Genomic DNA, 14,456 nt, shown 5'->3' on the forward strand with positions numbered 1-14,456 from the left:
GACATATATTTGCCTACTTAGCGTGAACATGCACATTCTGTTTATGTCTCTTACACACATACACCTATATGTGAGTAAGCATACATTTATATATGTGTGTGTGTGTGTGTATGTGTGTCTGTGCACGTATAACAGATTTTCTACATGCTAGCAGGTGATACAGCACTCCAAATTTAATATCCAAAATCTGAAATCATCTCTGGCCAAAGAGATTCAATATAAATCAACTTATGTACATTAACAACGGAGAAACTTCTGTTCCCAGATCCTTCTTCTAACCTGAAAGCATCTTCAATTTCCCTATTGGTCTTTTGCATCTTTGAAGAGAAATCAAATTTAGGATTGAAAATCCTAATGGCTATTAAATCCAGAATTGTTTTAAGTTAAACTGGAATTTTAAAACTTGCACACCACCACATATGAGAGTTCTGAAAAGAAGCTCTAATAAACATTTCACCTGAAGAATATACATCAGATTTTAAATGCTACCAATTGAAAAGTACTAGTGAAAACAGGAAAAAATTTAGAGGGAGACTGTACTTTTACTCTAATGCTTGGACACATGAGGGATATATCTTTATACTGATATTAGACCCCAAAATTCAATTCCTTCATGCTCCTACAGATGAAAATCAGTGGCTCTTAACTCTGGCTTTACATTAAAAATACCAGGAAAAATTTTAAAAATCCAGATACTCAGACTATACCCCAGACAAATTAATCAGAATCTCTGGGTTGACACGCAGCTATTACTAGTGTTTAAAACTTCAAGCAGTTATCTAACTTTTGGAACCATCAGTAAAAAATGTAAACAATCATACATCAAGTATAATCAAATAATAGTGTATTGCATTATCATAAAATATCACTAGAGGGTTCTAAAATTAAATCTGAGATATATGAAACTGGAGAAACTTTGAAAAAAATTAATCTATCCTCATTATCAAAAGCAATTTAAATTTGTATTTGTATGGTATATAAACAGATGTTTATAATGGCAACATGTAACTCTTAAAAATACATTATCATATATCCACTGAATAGTGTTATTAAATAAATTATAATTATTATTTTATTTGTGTAACAAATACATAGAAATACTTAGAAATGTACATGATGATGTATTGAAATAATTTTGAGAGTATATCACACGAAGTCTTAAAAATCAGTATGCATGGAGGTTGGATTTTGGATAGTATTTTTTATTCTTTATTTTATAATTTTCTACCAGAAATATATGTTTACTTTGTTTTAAGATGAAATTTTAAAATAATTTTAGCATTTCACAAAATTCCAAAATTGGATATTTCAAATTCTCAAAATTAATTATTTCAAAATTAATTACAGCACTTTTACAGCTTCACTATCAGTTAATTCCACCTACTTCAACCTAATTTTTGTCATTAGGTGAAGACTTTCTAAAGGCAGACTGGTTTAAAAATGGTAATAATGAACAATTATCTTTCTATTTCACCCTTTTCTAATTACTCCATTTGGCTAAAACTCTGGAGATCAGAGGAAGTTTGTTGTTTTTCGTTATATTCTCTACATATTATGGCACGGCCTTGGGTAGATTGCAAAAAATAAAAAAGATTAAATTGATCAAAAGAATATAAAGGTCCTTGGATAAGGTGTTGCCATATTTTTGCCACAGTACTTTATTTCAGTCTGTTGAAAAAGTTTATGATTTTACATTTCTGATCTTATTATCTCAGCCACTGCATCTCACACTAAATTATTTTAACACTCCACTGCGTTTTTCTTCATAGAAAATGTTACTGTGAAATTCCCTGATTATTTTCCTTGTCATATTTTAAAAAACTTTTAGTAAGTCATTAGACAAAGCTTCATTTTATTTACTTTAACATGAAGAAAGTTGTATCTTCTTCATGAAGTAACCGACATTTAGAAGGCTTTACTAATATTAAAACATATTTTAAGTATTATAGTATACAGTAAATTCGCAGTTTACTTTCTAATTAATTGAGGAACTTATTAAGACGTATACTTCCTGAGAATATTTAATTAACACTAAATATGCTATATGTGTGTGTGTATATATATATACACATATATATAAAGACGTTCAGTAACACTCTTACCGTCTCAGAGACAACCAACCAACTAACCAAGCAAAAAGGAAACAAAATACACTCACCTAAACATGACTTAATTTCTATTTAAGAAAAATCCTTTTTATTTTAAATAATTTACTACAATAGATTAAATATGGTAGCTTCAGTTGTATATTTGCAATTAAAATGCTTAATGATTCTATATGGAGGAGCTAAATATTTAGGAATGCTAGCTAATATTTAATAGCCGATATTTACAACTTCCGGTTTTCCCTGGGAGTAACAGTAATTAATTCAGTCATTAATTACTGAATACTAACTATTCTCTTTATTACAAAGTTTTATTAATACCTTACAGTTAAACAAGTTTTATAATTTCAAGAAGTTTTTTGATAACTCATAAATTATCTTAAAAGTAATTTGTAATTTATTCTCTCATAATTAAAATCTACATACTCAAATAAGTCGGAAATACTGTGCAATTCTTAACTAAGCAGATACAAAGCTCTAAGTTACATCAGTAAAACACCACAAACTTTGGAACTGGAACTCCCTCTAATTCAAAGTATTTGGATTAATATTTTTACGTGCTTCTCAGAAAAGGAAAACAATCCTATCAACTAGCAGTCTCATAAGCAGCTAAATTTCATGTCATTTGCAAATACTGTTTCATAATTTCTTAACTGCGTTTTTGCTTTCTCTTTAAAATTATAGTATTTAAATTTACTCTGTCTTACAAGGAGAGAGAAAACACTGATAATTAATTTCATATACTAACAAACCATGGTTCCAATATTTACAAACTTTTTGAAAACTGTTCCACAAATGCTTTAAACTACATCATTTTCTACAATTCAGACCCTCTCTAAAGGCAGTTATCGTTCTGTTACATTGTAAAGACTAAAGATGAGCAGCATCAAAGAAAAAGATGTTAAATCTTCTACCTTAATTAATGTTCCAATCTATATTTAATTTAATCTTAACAGTATTAATAGAGAACGAAAAAAAAATCAACAAGATACTTACAGATTGAAATATCTAAGATTTTTTGCAGTTCATTTGTTGAATCTGGCAGCTTGAAAGACAGTATCTTTCTTGTATTTGAAGTAATAGAAATAACCTCTTCCTCCCTGTGCAATGACATTTAAAATAGAACGTTAAGTTTTTTTCGTTTATTCTCTTAATGGAATGTGGATTAGGGGCATATCTCCTAAACAATTATCTAAAAAAATACCTAAAAATTTCAAAATATCCAATTACTAAGGCAATACAGACAGAGACACACACAGAGACACATACACTCACAGGTATGCCTGTATGTATATATGTAAATATCTTTCTATATTTATAAGTAAATTTAGTCAAATATTATATATATATATATATATATATATATATATTTAAAACAATAAGTGGAAGAAAAAAATTCTATTTCTTCTTGGCTAGAAATAACATAAAAATATAAAGAGTGGATTCCAAAGTGAAAATACTAAATTCTCCTTTAATCTCTGTGATAATACACGTCTGACCTTTGATCTTGCATTAAACTAGCTTTTTCTCTCACATTTTTTGCTAGTTAAGCTACTATTTGCCAAAATATGTAGGTAGTAAAAAATGTGATAGCTCATTAGCAGATGATTTAGTATCTGCACATAGAGCCCAGTATGGATTCAATCTTGGCATCTGTGGCTAAATGCCATTTGGAACGCATTTGCACAAGGACATCTTGGAGGAAATGATTTTGTGTAAACTGAATGTATGCACTGTTTAAGAGAAATTATGGATCAGGATCACAGAATGGCAGTATAAATATATTTGATAATTGCTTACGATGTATTTGCAAATGCTGTTTCATTGAAAGCAGTAGTATTTGGCTCTATGTGTTGTCAGTTATTCTTGGCACTTCATAATTTCTTGGCAGAGTTTAAAGTCTGAGTGGAAAACAATTTAGAAAAGTGTCACATCAAATTGGAGAGAATTATCTAAACATAATCTAGTTAGAGCAAAAAGATGCAACAATTCAAAAATGTGGCAGCATAGCTCTCATTTAAGAACAAAATGATTTGCCCTCAATGGATTTTTGCTGCAAGCCAAGCCTTGCCCTGATGACAACAGTGCTTTACAAACAGAAACAGTATATGATACCAATACTTGAAGAAAATGTAAATGGAGAACTAGGAGAATAAAATCTGTGGAAATTAAAGTATACTAAGCATACACATATTAGGTTCAATGGAAGATGGCCAATTAGTAAGTTATTGAAAGAAATGTGTCTAATTCAAGAAAAAAGGAGAAATTTAACACTTCAACTTTTTTTTTTAATTCCTATACTGGTTAATCTGTAGAATATTATGTTCTACAGTATAAAAGGGCACTGAATGTTTGAATACTGGAATTAGATAGTGTTCTTGTTCGGATATTCAGAATTTTTGCAGCTCCATTTTCTCACCAGTAAAAGGGAGATAAAATTATTCCAATTTCATACTGTTCGAATAACTATTAAATGAGGAAATACATATAAAACTTAGCAACAGTGACTAATATTTGAATGTTCACCATGCCCCAGACATTCTGTTTTAAACACTTTATGGATGATTGTTCTGTTAATCATTATAAAAATGTTGAGATATATTCTCCTCTTGTTCCCATATTAATAATGAGTAATTGAGGCACAGAGAGGTTAAATAATATGTTCAGGGTCACAGGTAAATGATGGATAATGGATAATATCTAGGCTAGACTGTCTGGTCTCTGAACCACTGTACTGCTTATTATAATACATTATGGTTTTCTCAACTTTAGTATTTGGAGGACCTCAAATGAGATTGAAAACTAGGTTAAAATGCCTGCTATATAAAAGAAAACAACACCTAAATTTGTGATTTTTATTGAAAATACCAAAATTTCCTTTTGTTTGTTATTTTTCCTTAGTATTACCAGCTACTTAAAAATCTTGTAAAACAAAGTAAACAAATCTATGTGATCTTTGACTTTGTTTTGGGCCAGATATAGTATGCCTTATGCCATATCCGCTTGATTAAAATGCAATACAGAAAACAAAATTATACAATGAGAGTTTTGGATTTTGTTTCCTTTTAAAAGAAATCCCATTATTATTATAGTGAAATATAAACTTTTGAAAGAATTCTAAATTTAAGGTCTTTAGAGATTAAAAATAGCTTAGTTTCTATAGCATAGTTTGATATTTTAAGAAATGAAATTATAATCAATTAGCAACAGTGAAAAGAGGGATAAGTTAAATTTTAGGCTTATAGCTAAAATATTATTCTAATCTAAAAATGAAACAAACAAGTCTTATTAAGAAAAATACATTAACTTTTAGTTTCTCTTTTGCCTAATTAATTGGATAAAAACTTGGCTATTGTTAGTAGACAGTTTTCTATAACTCTTGTAATCTCACAGTTGAAAATCAGGACTTGCAGATAATAGCAGTAAAAGTAACCTATTTTGTCTCCCACTGTTCTTCCTCTGCATGAATGAACACTATAGCAATCCCATGATTCTCTGTTAACTAACAATGCCTTATCTTATGGTTTCTTAAATTGCAAACATGACTACTAACCTGTACTTAGCATATCTAGTTTTTGTAATATTCAAGCTTCTAATTCCGTTCAAAGTAATACATATCTTCTCCCCTGCGACCACAAGGTTCAGAGAAACGTATGAACTTCTTATTTTCCATTACAAGTAAGTACATATGCTATAACACAAGTATTGTGTTGATATGATAAACACAAATAACTGGTGGGTATAATCTATATATACTAAGGGCTCAAAATATTTCTCAAATTAATTAACATTTAAAGAAATACAAGCATGTTTAAAATTTAACCAGAAGTAATGAAATTAAACACAAAATGAGAGATAAAAATATAGTTTTCACTCACTAGAACCTTGATCATATACCATAAAATTGAATTTGACCTAAGGTAATAAAATTTCTCTTGAGAAAATGTGCAATAGTAATATAGTTTTAATAAAAAGGTCTCCCTAACATTAGGGATTATAACTTAAAAAATATTATCAAGTTTCTGTTTTAGTTATAAAAACTCAGCTTCAAATATATGAAAAAATGGAACTAGTTAATACTTGGTTTACTTTTAAACTACAGGGTTTACAAAACCTTTATTGAGCACTGTAGCTGAAAATGCCATTTCACATTTACAGCTGTGATGGAAGTCTTTTATGATATTTATTCCACCATGGACACCCTCAGGTCATATTTCTTCTCCTGTCAAAAAAATATTTACTTTTATCATGAGCTTGTCCGTCTACCGTGCTAAAATGGAACAAGTGAATGGTTTAGAAATCATGACGTCTCTGGTAACTATAATGGCCCTAGATATCTTGCAATTATTTTGTTATTAAAATATTTTTAAACCAAGTATTAATTCCAAAATATTGTGAGACAAGATAAGTGAAAGAAGAGAAACCTGAATTTGGAGGTAGTAAGTATTCTCTTGCTGATTGGTAAGACAATTTTTCCTGACACTAGTCAGGTTTACAACCTAGTCTACACAAGTCATTTAACTGGCTCTTTGACAGTATTAGAATCACTACTATTACCCAGAATATTCACTTTATAAATTGTAAGTACAAGAAGACAGACTCTCTGGATGGAAATAGCTACTTGAAAGAGTGACCTTGAGAATACAGAAGGGTAACAACTTTGTGTGCTCTTGATCTAGATGAAGTCTATTTTTCAACACAGAAAAATAGGGAGAAACCTCAGCAAGGAGGAAAGGAAGAGAAGCTTAGCCAGCCAGGTGAGCCAAAGGAGCCTCATAACAGAACTATTGACAAATCTTGCCCTCTTTGCCTATTCATCCTGGCATGGCTCTGAAGAACAGATCCCATGCCTGATGTTTTAAACTTTGGTAAATTTATATGGCATAATATGAAGTGAAAAATTTGAAGGTACAAACTGCCAACAGGGTATTTCTCAAGGAAGAAAAATTTCAGTTTGAAGACATTCAGTGTTGTAGCTGACAATGTGTTTTAGAAATTCAAATCGTAGATAAATATAGTTTTAGGAAGACCAGAATGGTGAGTTTTTAAACTTATGCTTAATATTCTCTAACCTTTTAAAAAGCTTTGAAAAAAGAGTATTTCTGACTACAGTTAAATTTCAAAGTTAAAAGACTCCTGTTTGATCTATGTGCATTTTAGGATAATTTATTTCACCTTTTTTTTAGGTGAAAAAAAGGTGAAATAAATATTCCACAGTTATTCTGGTGGCTTACAAATTATATAAATTTTTTCTTTTTTGACATTTTCATCCAAAGTAGTCCTTTATATTCTACTGTACTTGTAACATGAATAACCCCCAGACTTCTTTATTTATTATGCTCAAAACAAGTATTTATAGTCATAGCTCTCTTAAATATAATCTCTGTCTTGCTGAGTTGTGAGGTCATTTGTCCAGCCATATACACATACAACACACAAGACTTTTCCTTCTTCTCCACCTTACATTCAATCTATCAATAAATTACATTGATTTAACCCTCCAAAGTCCTCTTTAATATACATTTCTCCTCTCCAAGTTAATTTTAATGCCTTAGATCAGGATCTCTTTGTTTCCTATTAAATAAAATCATTAAAAATTATCAAAGCACACAGGAAAAAAGAAAAACAGTGAACATTTCACAGAAGTGAATGAACGTCACAGCATATTTGGCAAAGAGTTCAGATTACCGTTACGCAAATTAAAGTACCTTTGAGTAGTTGCTTTGCATATGTTTATTTAGAAAAGAATAAAATAAAAATATATTGTAGTGATACTGATAGCCTTGGACACCACTGGTACACCAAATATTCTTTCAATTTACTTAAAATTTTGTGGAGCAACAGATTTGAAGAGTCATAAAAATTCAGATCTTTGAATGTAGTGAGCTCTTCTTCTCACTCAATAATATATTCCTAGGAAGTGTTCAAGATAGTCATTTATCAGTCTTATAAATGTGAAACGAGATAAACTACAGATAAAATGAAATTTTCAAAATAAAAAAGCATCATTTTTCTAGTAGTGTTTACAAATGAAAGATTAACGTTTACCTATGGATGAAACATAGGAAAAAAAAACAACTATAACAGAAAACATAATTTTTGAAGCAGTGAATTCAAGATGCTAAAGTCCAAATTAGAATTTTTTCATGTTCTGAAACAGAATGCATAAAATTATATTTTTTTGCAAATTTTACTTTTCTATGAGTTGAATATTTGTTTTAAGAAATAATTACCAGTTAAATGCCTCTTCAACAAACATAACCCTCTCACGTATGTTATGAACATCTGTCACTAGAAGAAATTAAACAATATTAAACTTACAGGAAAAGGTTATATTGATACCATGTGAATTTTCTTTACTTGTTAACTTAAAAATTCAATTTATAGGAAAAATAGGCACCTGAGAAAACGGAACATCCAGCCTGGTCCTTAACTTCCAGCACACACCCTCGGTAACCAGTGGCCACCCGTGATGAGGGACCAGAAAGGACCCTGGGGGTCGCAGAGTAACGACAACTTCGAAGGCTACAGGAAGGCCCTGGATATTGATTTCGCCTCCTGCAATATGTCGTCTGTCTGACTTAGATGACGATCATCCAGAAAGATGGTGATAAGTTCAAGGCGAAAACCAACCGCATATTTCGCAACTACAACATCGATTTCGAGGGGTGGAGGAGTTTGACGAGGACACAAAGGGCCTGGACAACCGGAATGTTAAGACGCTGGTCATCTGGCAAAGTGATGCCCTTGTGTCCGTGCAGAAAGGGGAAAAGAAGAACCGTGGCTCCAAGCAGCGAGTCGAGGGGAACAAGCAGTACCTGGAGCTGACGTGCAGAGACCGAGTGTCCGTCAAGCGGTCAAGAAGTAATGGCGGTGAGGGCGCCTACTGAGCATGCACTCCACACTCCCTGCGAAAAGTTCTGTACTGGCTTTGGGACGCCGCCGCCGGGACCCTCCCTCTCCTGGCAGAGCCCCTTAGAGCATCCGGATGGGTTTTAAAACAAACGAGTGAGTAACAGTGACAGACACATTCGTTACTTCCTTGAAAGCTGGCATTAAACGAAAAGACAAACAAAAATTTGTTTCTAATTATAAAACATTTGAAAGTTTATGTTCCACGACGTAACGGTGATTATTAAAATAGATACTAGTACATATATATATAATAAAATAGCAACTACTTATCTAAAATTATGTAGTATAACAAGAATATCAGGTGACACTGAACATGTCATTATATTTTCTTAAGTAAAAATTAGGTATGTCACATTCAATTATAATCAAATTTTTGTTGAAAAGAGACAGGATTTTTGAACGTGGTTGTTTGTGTGAGGCTGCCCCTTTTGCAACATAACCCTGTTAACAGTAAAAACTCTGACCAGTGCTCTGAATTGGAGGACTTTACTATTCACGAGACCAGCTACATAATTTGCAGGCTCAGAAAAAAGTGAAACTGCAGAGCTTCTTGTTCAAAAGTTATTAAGAATTTCAGGATGGCAGAGCATGAAACCAAGCATGGGTCCCTTCTGAGGGCAGGGCCCTGTGTAACTGCAGTGGTCACATGCCCATGAAGCTGGCCCTGGCTGCTCTACATGTCTCCTATATTACTTTCATATCGTTGGGTGTTTTATGATTGTGTAATTCAGAGAAAAAAATTAAAGACATATTTTGCACTATTTTAACAAATACTGAGCATCTTAGGTGGTATCAATCCTGAATCTGAAAATATATTCATAAATAAAAATTATGGTATTGAATATAATATGCTATTATTCACAATTCTAAGAGTACTCTTTCAAATATAACCACAAATATTCAATGGAACAGAAGCTGAGATAAAGGTTTAATATACAACATTAGCATCACCTAATAGAGCATTCTCTCAAGATTCTGGTCTTTTGTTCCTCGGGCCCATTCATATTGACAACACCTAGGCTTAATTCTAGGTATACTTTCTTCTTTTTCCCCTCTTTTTTTTTTTTTTTCTCCTGTGTATGTATTTGCTGGTTTGCTTGCCTGCAGTAAAACTGATTAAGCCATTGAATCATTCTTAAGTTATATCCATTAGTGAGTGTTCTAGATCTGTTTCCTTTCTTACTTGAGAATTTCCCCCCAAATTATTTATAATGTAATGTTTGTATGAGATCTTTCTGAGACCTTGAATGGTTGGAATGTTTAAATTTGAATAAAATGTCTGGCTATATGTAAAATTCTAGGTTCAAATTAATTTTTATTAAATACATTAAAAATATTAATCCATTGTCAACTGGCATCCCAACGTTACTAATGAGAAATTTTGATTCTACTTCATTTCATGTGACTTACTACTTCTTTTTGACATTTTTTAGAACAATTTATATAGATTTTATGTCTTAGCATTTTATAACATTGCTTTTGGGGCAGTTTTTTTTTTTTTTTTCTATTTCTTCTATTTAGTAATCAATCAATGGTCTTTTAATGTGAAGTCATTCATCCCTATTTAAATCTAGAAAATTTATCTCCATTATGTCTTCACTTTATCTTCACTACTTATACTTATGTTTTCTCTTTATGATATTGCTTTCACCTGAATTTCAGCACATCCATTTTCATTCTTTATATTTTCACTTTCTTTTATATTATTTTATTTCAATATCTTTCTCAGATTCACTCTTTTAGAGATCCTTAAATTGATATTCTGAGTTGTTAATCTGTTTTTTAGCTATATCCATTCTACTATGTATTCAATTTACTGTGTCTTATGGTCATTATATTTTATATAACAAATGTTACCGCTTGTTTTATCGGTATATCTTGATGTTATGTTAGACTAGTATTTTCCTTTATGTCTTTTATTATGCTTATTAAACTTGATTTACAGTTTTGCAACATCCATTTAAATTCTAAAAGTCTATGTCAGGGGTCACAAATTAAAGACTTCATATTTTTATAAACAAAATGTCATTGTAACACATCCATGCCCATTTATTTCTCTATTAGCTATGGCTGTTTTAGTTTAACAAGGGAAGAATTAAGTACTTGAGGTCACACAGCTCAAGAAATAAAAATACTCTCGCCATTTACAGAAAATGTTTGCTGATTCTTGTATATGTAATTCAACTTGCTCTTTTTCTTTTGAAGTAGTTGTGTTCATTTTTTCCTGAAAGTATTGGAAGTTACTCTGAGAATGAGTCTGAGGAGAGGCCAAAGGATGAAACTTGATTCTGTTCATTTATTTGCATATGTGTATCCAAAAATAGCACTATGTAACTGAAGCATTCTTTATCCCAGATGATGGAGGAATACCCTGCTGATAGCTCATGCTGAGTCCTTCTCTAAGAATTGTTCTCAACTGAAGGAGGAATACTTTGTCCTGCCCTCTTGCTTAATTCAGAACAACTTTGAAGGACTATCCCAGTTAGAGAGCTCTCTGTAGATTCTTAAAGGTAGCAAGTGTAACTGACCAATATTTCAAGTTCCACCATGCTCAATCTTTGCTTTCTTCAGTCCCTTATACAGTGGTGTGTCTTAGAGCTAATGAGAACTAATTTTTCTTCAAGATTTCTTAAAAAAAATTTCTGGAAGGGGGGTAATTGGGTTTATTTTCTTGTTTATTTTTAACAGAGGTACTGGGGATGAACCCAGGACCTTGTGCATGCTATGCATGCACTCTGCCACTGAGAGCAAATTTTTAATATTAAATAATTTTGCAAACTAGTTGTCAAACCATTGCTAGATAAGGGGAAAAAAAGCCATAGTAGAATTATTTAAATCATAGAAATCAGCAAATGTATAACAGGGTTTTATTTTTCCCAAGAGAGCTGAGGATACCATTATACCAGCATGCCATTGCTTACAGATGCGGTTCCCTAGAGCACCCCCTAGTAAACGTCCTTCATGCAACTCTCCATTTCACAGTCAGGTTCCTGGGACAGTGATCTTAAGAGAAATGGGGCCAGAAGAGGTTCGAGGAAGCAAACCCCACGTGAAATTTTGTAGCTGGATCACCCAACACCTGGATGGCGATGAGAGCTCCATTATTGTTATCAAGGAGAATAACAATAACCCTGGGATAATGTAGTGCTGATATTGTAACACTTACCACTGGTGGTGAACTGGAATTGAATGCCAGTAGGAGAAAATGCACTGATACAATATCTCTAATATTAGAGTGGCTCAAGTAGTAGTAGTTATAAGACAATGCAATTAAATGCCTTTACCTTGGTGAGAAAGATGAATTTAAAAAAGAGGGAGGTGATTAATCACCAGTTTAAGGCAAAGTCATAAGGTTAAGGAGCTTCTTTTGTAGCATATAAAGAGACTCTTATCTATTAGAGCCAAAAGCAGAAAAAGCTAGGGATCAGGCCCAAAACTTAATTATAACGAAAGCAGAGATCCAGAGAATGTTGAATTCTCAATTCTGGCAATTGTTTATGCCAACTCAGGGACCTTGTTGAAAAAGAGTGATACTCTTTGACCTGAGACAGGGATATCTGACTCAACACATCGAAGAACCTTGAAACTCCAGATCCATCCCTTTGGACCTGCAGAAGTGTATCATTGTTCTTTCATCAAGGCGAGAAATTTCCTCTTTCCTTGAAGAGTATGCAGAAGGCTCTGGCTTATAAAACAACACCAGCCTTCTTCAGAATCTACACATACTTTTCTTTCTGAATACCAGAACAATAACTGGAATAAAATCACAAACTATCTCATTTGGGGAAGTACTGAGTCTCCTTTGAATGTCAGGTACTATACCACAAGGGAGCTTTGGATCTATCAATTAGTATTAGCAGGAAGCAAGACAGTATGTATGAGATTGGATCCTGAAGATGCAGAACTGAAAGACGATGAGACATCAACCTGAAAAAAGAGAAAGTTTGTCGTCTGGGAGGATGCTCATGTAAGAGAAGATTTAATATACTGGCAAGGTCCTCATGATGCAGTATTAATATTAATACTAGGTTGGATTTTGGAAACATGAAAAATGTGATAGCCCACACAAATTGAAGGAGAGCTTGCAGAAATGCCACAGCTAACCATGTAGTTATAAATCAAAAGATTCAGAAAAATGAGAATGAGAGAATGGGTATGTTATGTGAAGCCAAAAAAAAAAAAAAAAAAACAAAAAACACCACCAGGTGACTATGTTCCATGGCAGATCCAGAGCTCACTTCTTTTACCATAGTGTTAAGGAAAGTGCTATTGAGAAAGGTTTTAGGCCAGGCTGATAATAGGAGATGCTATTACAGAACTGTGTTCCCTGCTACCAATGCAGATGATAATATTCCAAAATAATACAAGTCAGATATTAGCCCTTAACCATCTGATTAAAGATGAATAAATATATTTTAATAAATGGCAAGGATGGATCAGTAGCTTGAGACGTCTAACTTTGAATAAAGTATCCCTGGGGCCAAGAAAAAATGGGCAACCAACAAAAGGGTTTTGCTCAATCTATAAAACACAAGGAAATAGAGAATCAGGCATGTAACCCAATAAAAAGTCATAGCTACTTGCTCATTATCTGGAACTGGGTTTTTGGGGATTTTGGTGGTTTGTTTTTGCTTAGGAACCACTTGAAGGAGAGGATTTTCAGTTGACCATCTTCATTCACACTTAGACCTGATTGAGATAATGAGATCCTGAACTTCAAGCCTGAGCATGATCCCATAATAGGATGATGCTTCTGGAGAGGAGGGTATCATGGAGGGTATGGAGGGCTGTGTGTAGTGTGCATGTGGCAGGTGTGTGAATTGTCATAGTTGACTTCAGAAGATTCTAAGTTTCCTAAAACTGCATTTCCTATCATACACAGTCTTCCAGGACATGTGCCTTCTGTCATCAAAAGGTGGAGTTCATGCCTTGCTCCTTTGAAACTTTTGTGATAGACTCAACTAATAGAGTATGACAGAAGTTGCACAGTGTGACTTTGAAATCTAGACCAAAAACAATATAGTTGACCCTTGAACAACACTGGTTTGAACTCTACAGGTCCACTTACGTGAAGATTTTTTCCAATAGTATTACAGGACTACACGATCCACTGTCGGTTGAATCCACAGATGCGGGATCGTAAATACAGAGGAACAGAACATAAATATAATGAGGTCAGACTCTAAGTTATACAAGAATATGGACCACAAAGGGTTGTCCCTAACGGCTGCTTTGTTCAAGGTCAACTGTACATCTTAAGCTTCTTTCTCTCTCTAGAAATACTTGCCCTTACAATCCAGATGCTGTGATTTTAACAAGCTCAGATCATACAGTTCTTGCAGAAGAACCAGGGCTATTGCCCCTCACATTTGGCTGAATCCCAAGCTGAGAATCATCCCCAACTTGCTAGCCCAATGATTGAGCCAGCCTGAAATC

General features: G+C 32.9%; 1 pseudogene; it reads left to right on the forward strand.

Annotated features, from left to right (window-relative positions):
- The first annotated feature begins 8,577 nt into the window (after positions 1-8,577).
- On the forward strand, positions 8,578-8,998 carry LOC105070497 (retinol-binding protein 2 pseudogene; annotated as a pseudogene).
- The last annotated feature ends 5,458 nt before the right edge of the window (positions 8,999-14,456 follow it).

Source organism: Camelus bactrianus, chromosome 2, assembly GCF_048773025.1.
Source record: "Camelus bactrianus isolate YW-2024 breed Bactrian camel chromosome 2, ASM4877302v1, whole genome shotgun sequence".
Classification (NCBI taxonomy): Eukaryota; Metazoa; Chordata; class Mammalia; order Artiodactyla; family Camelidae; genus Camelus; species Camelus bactrianus.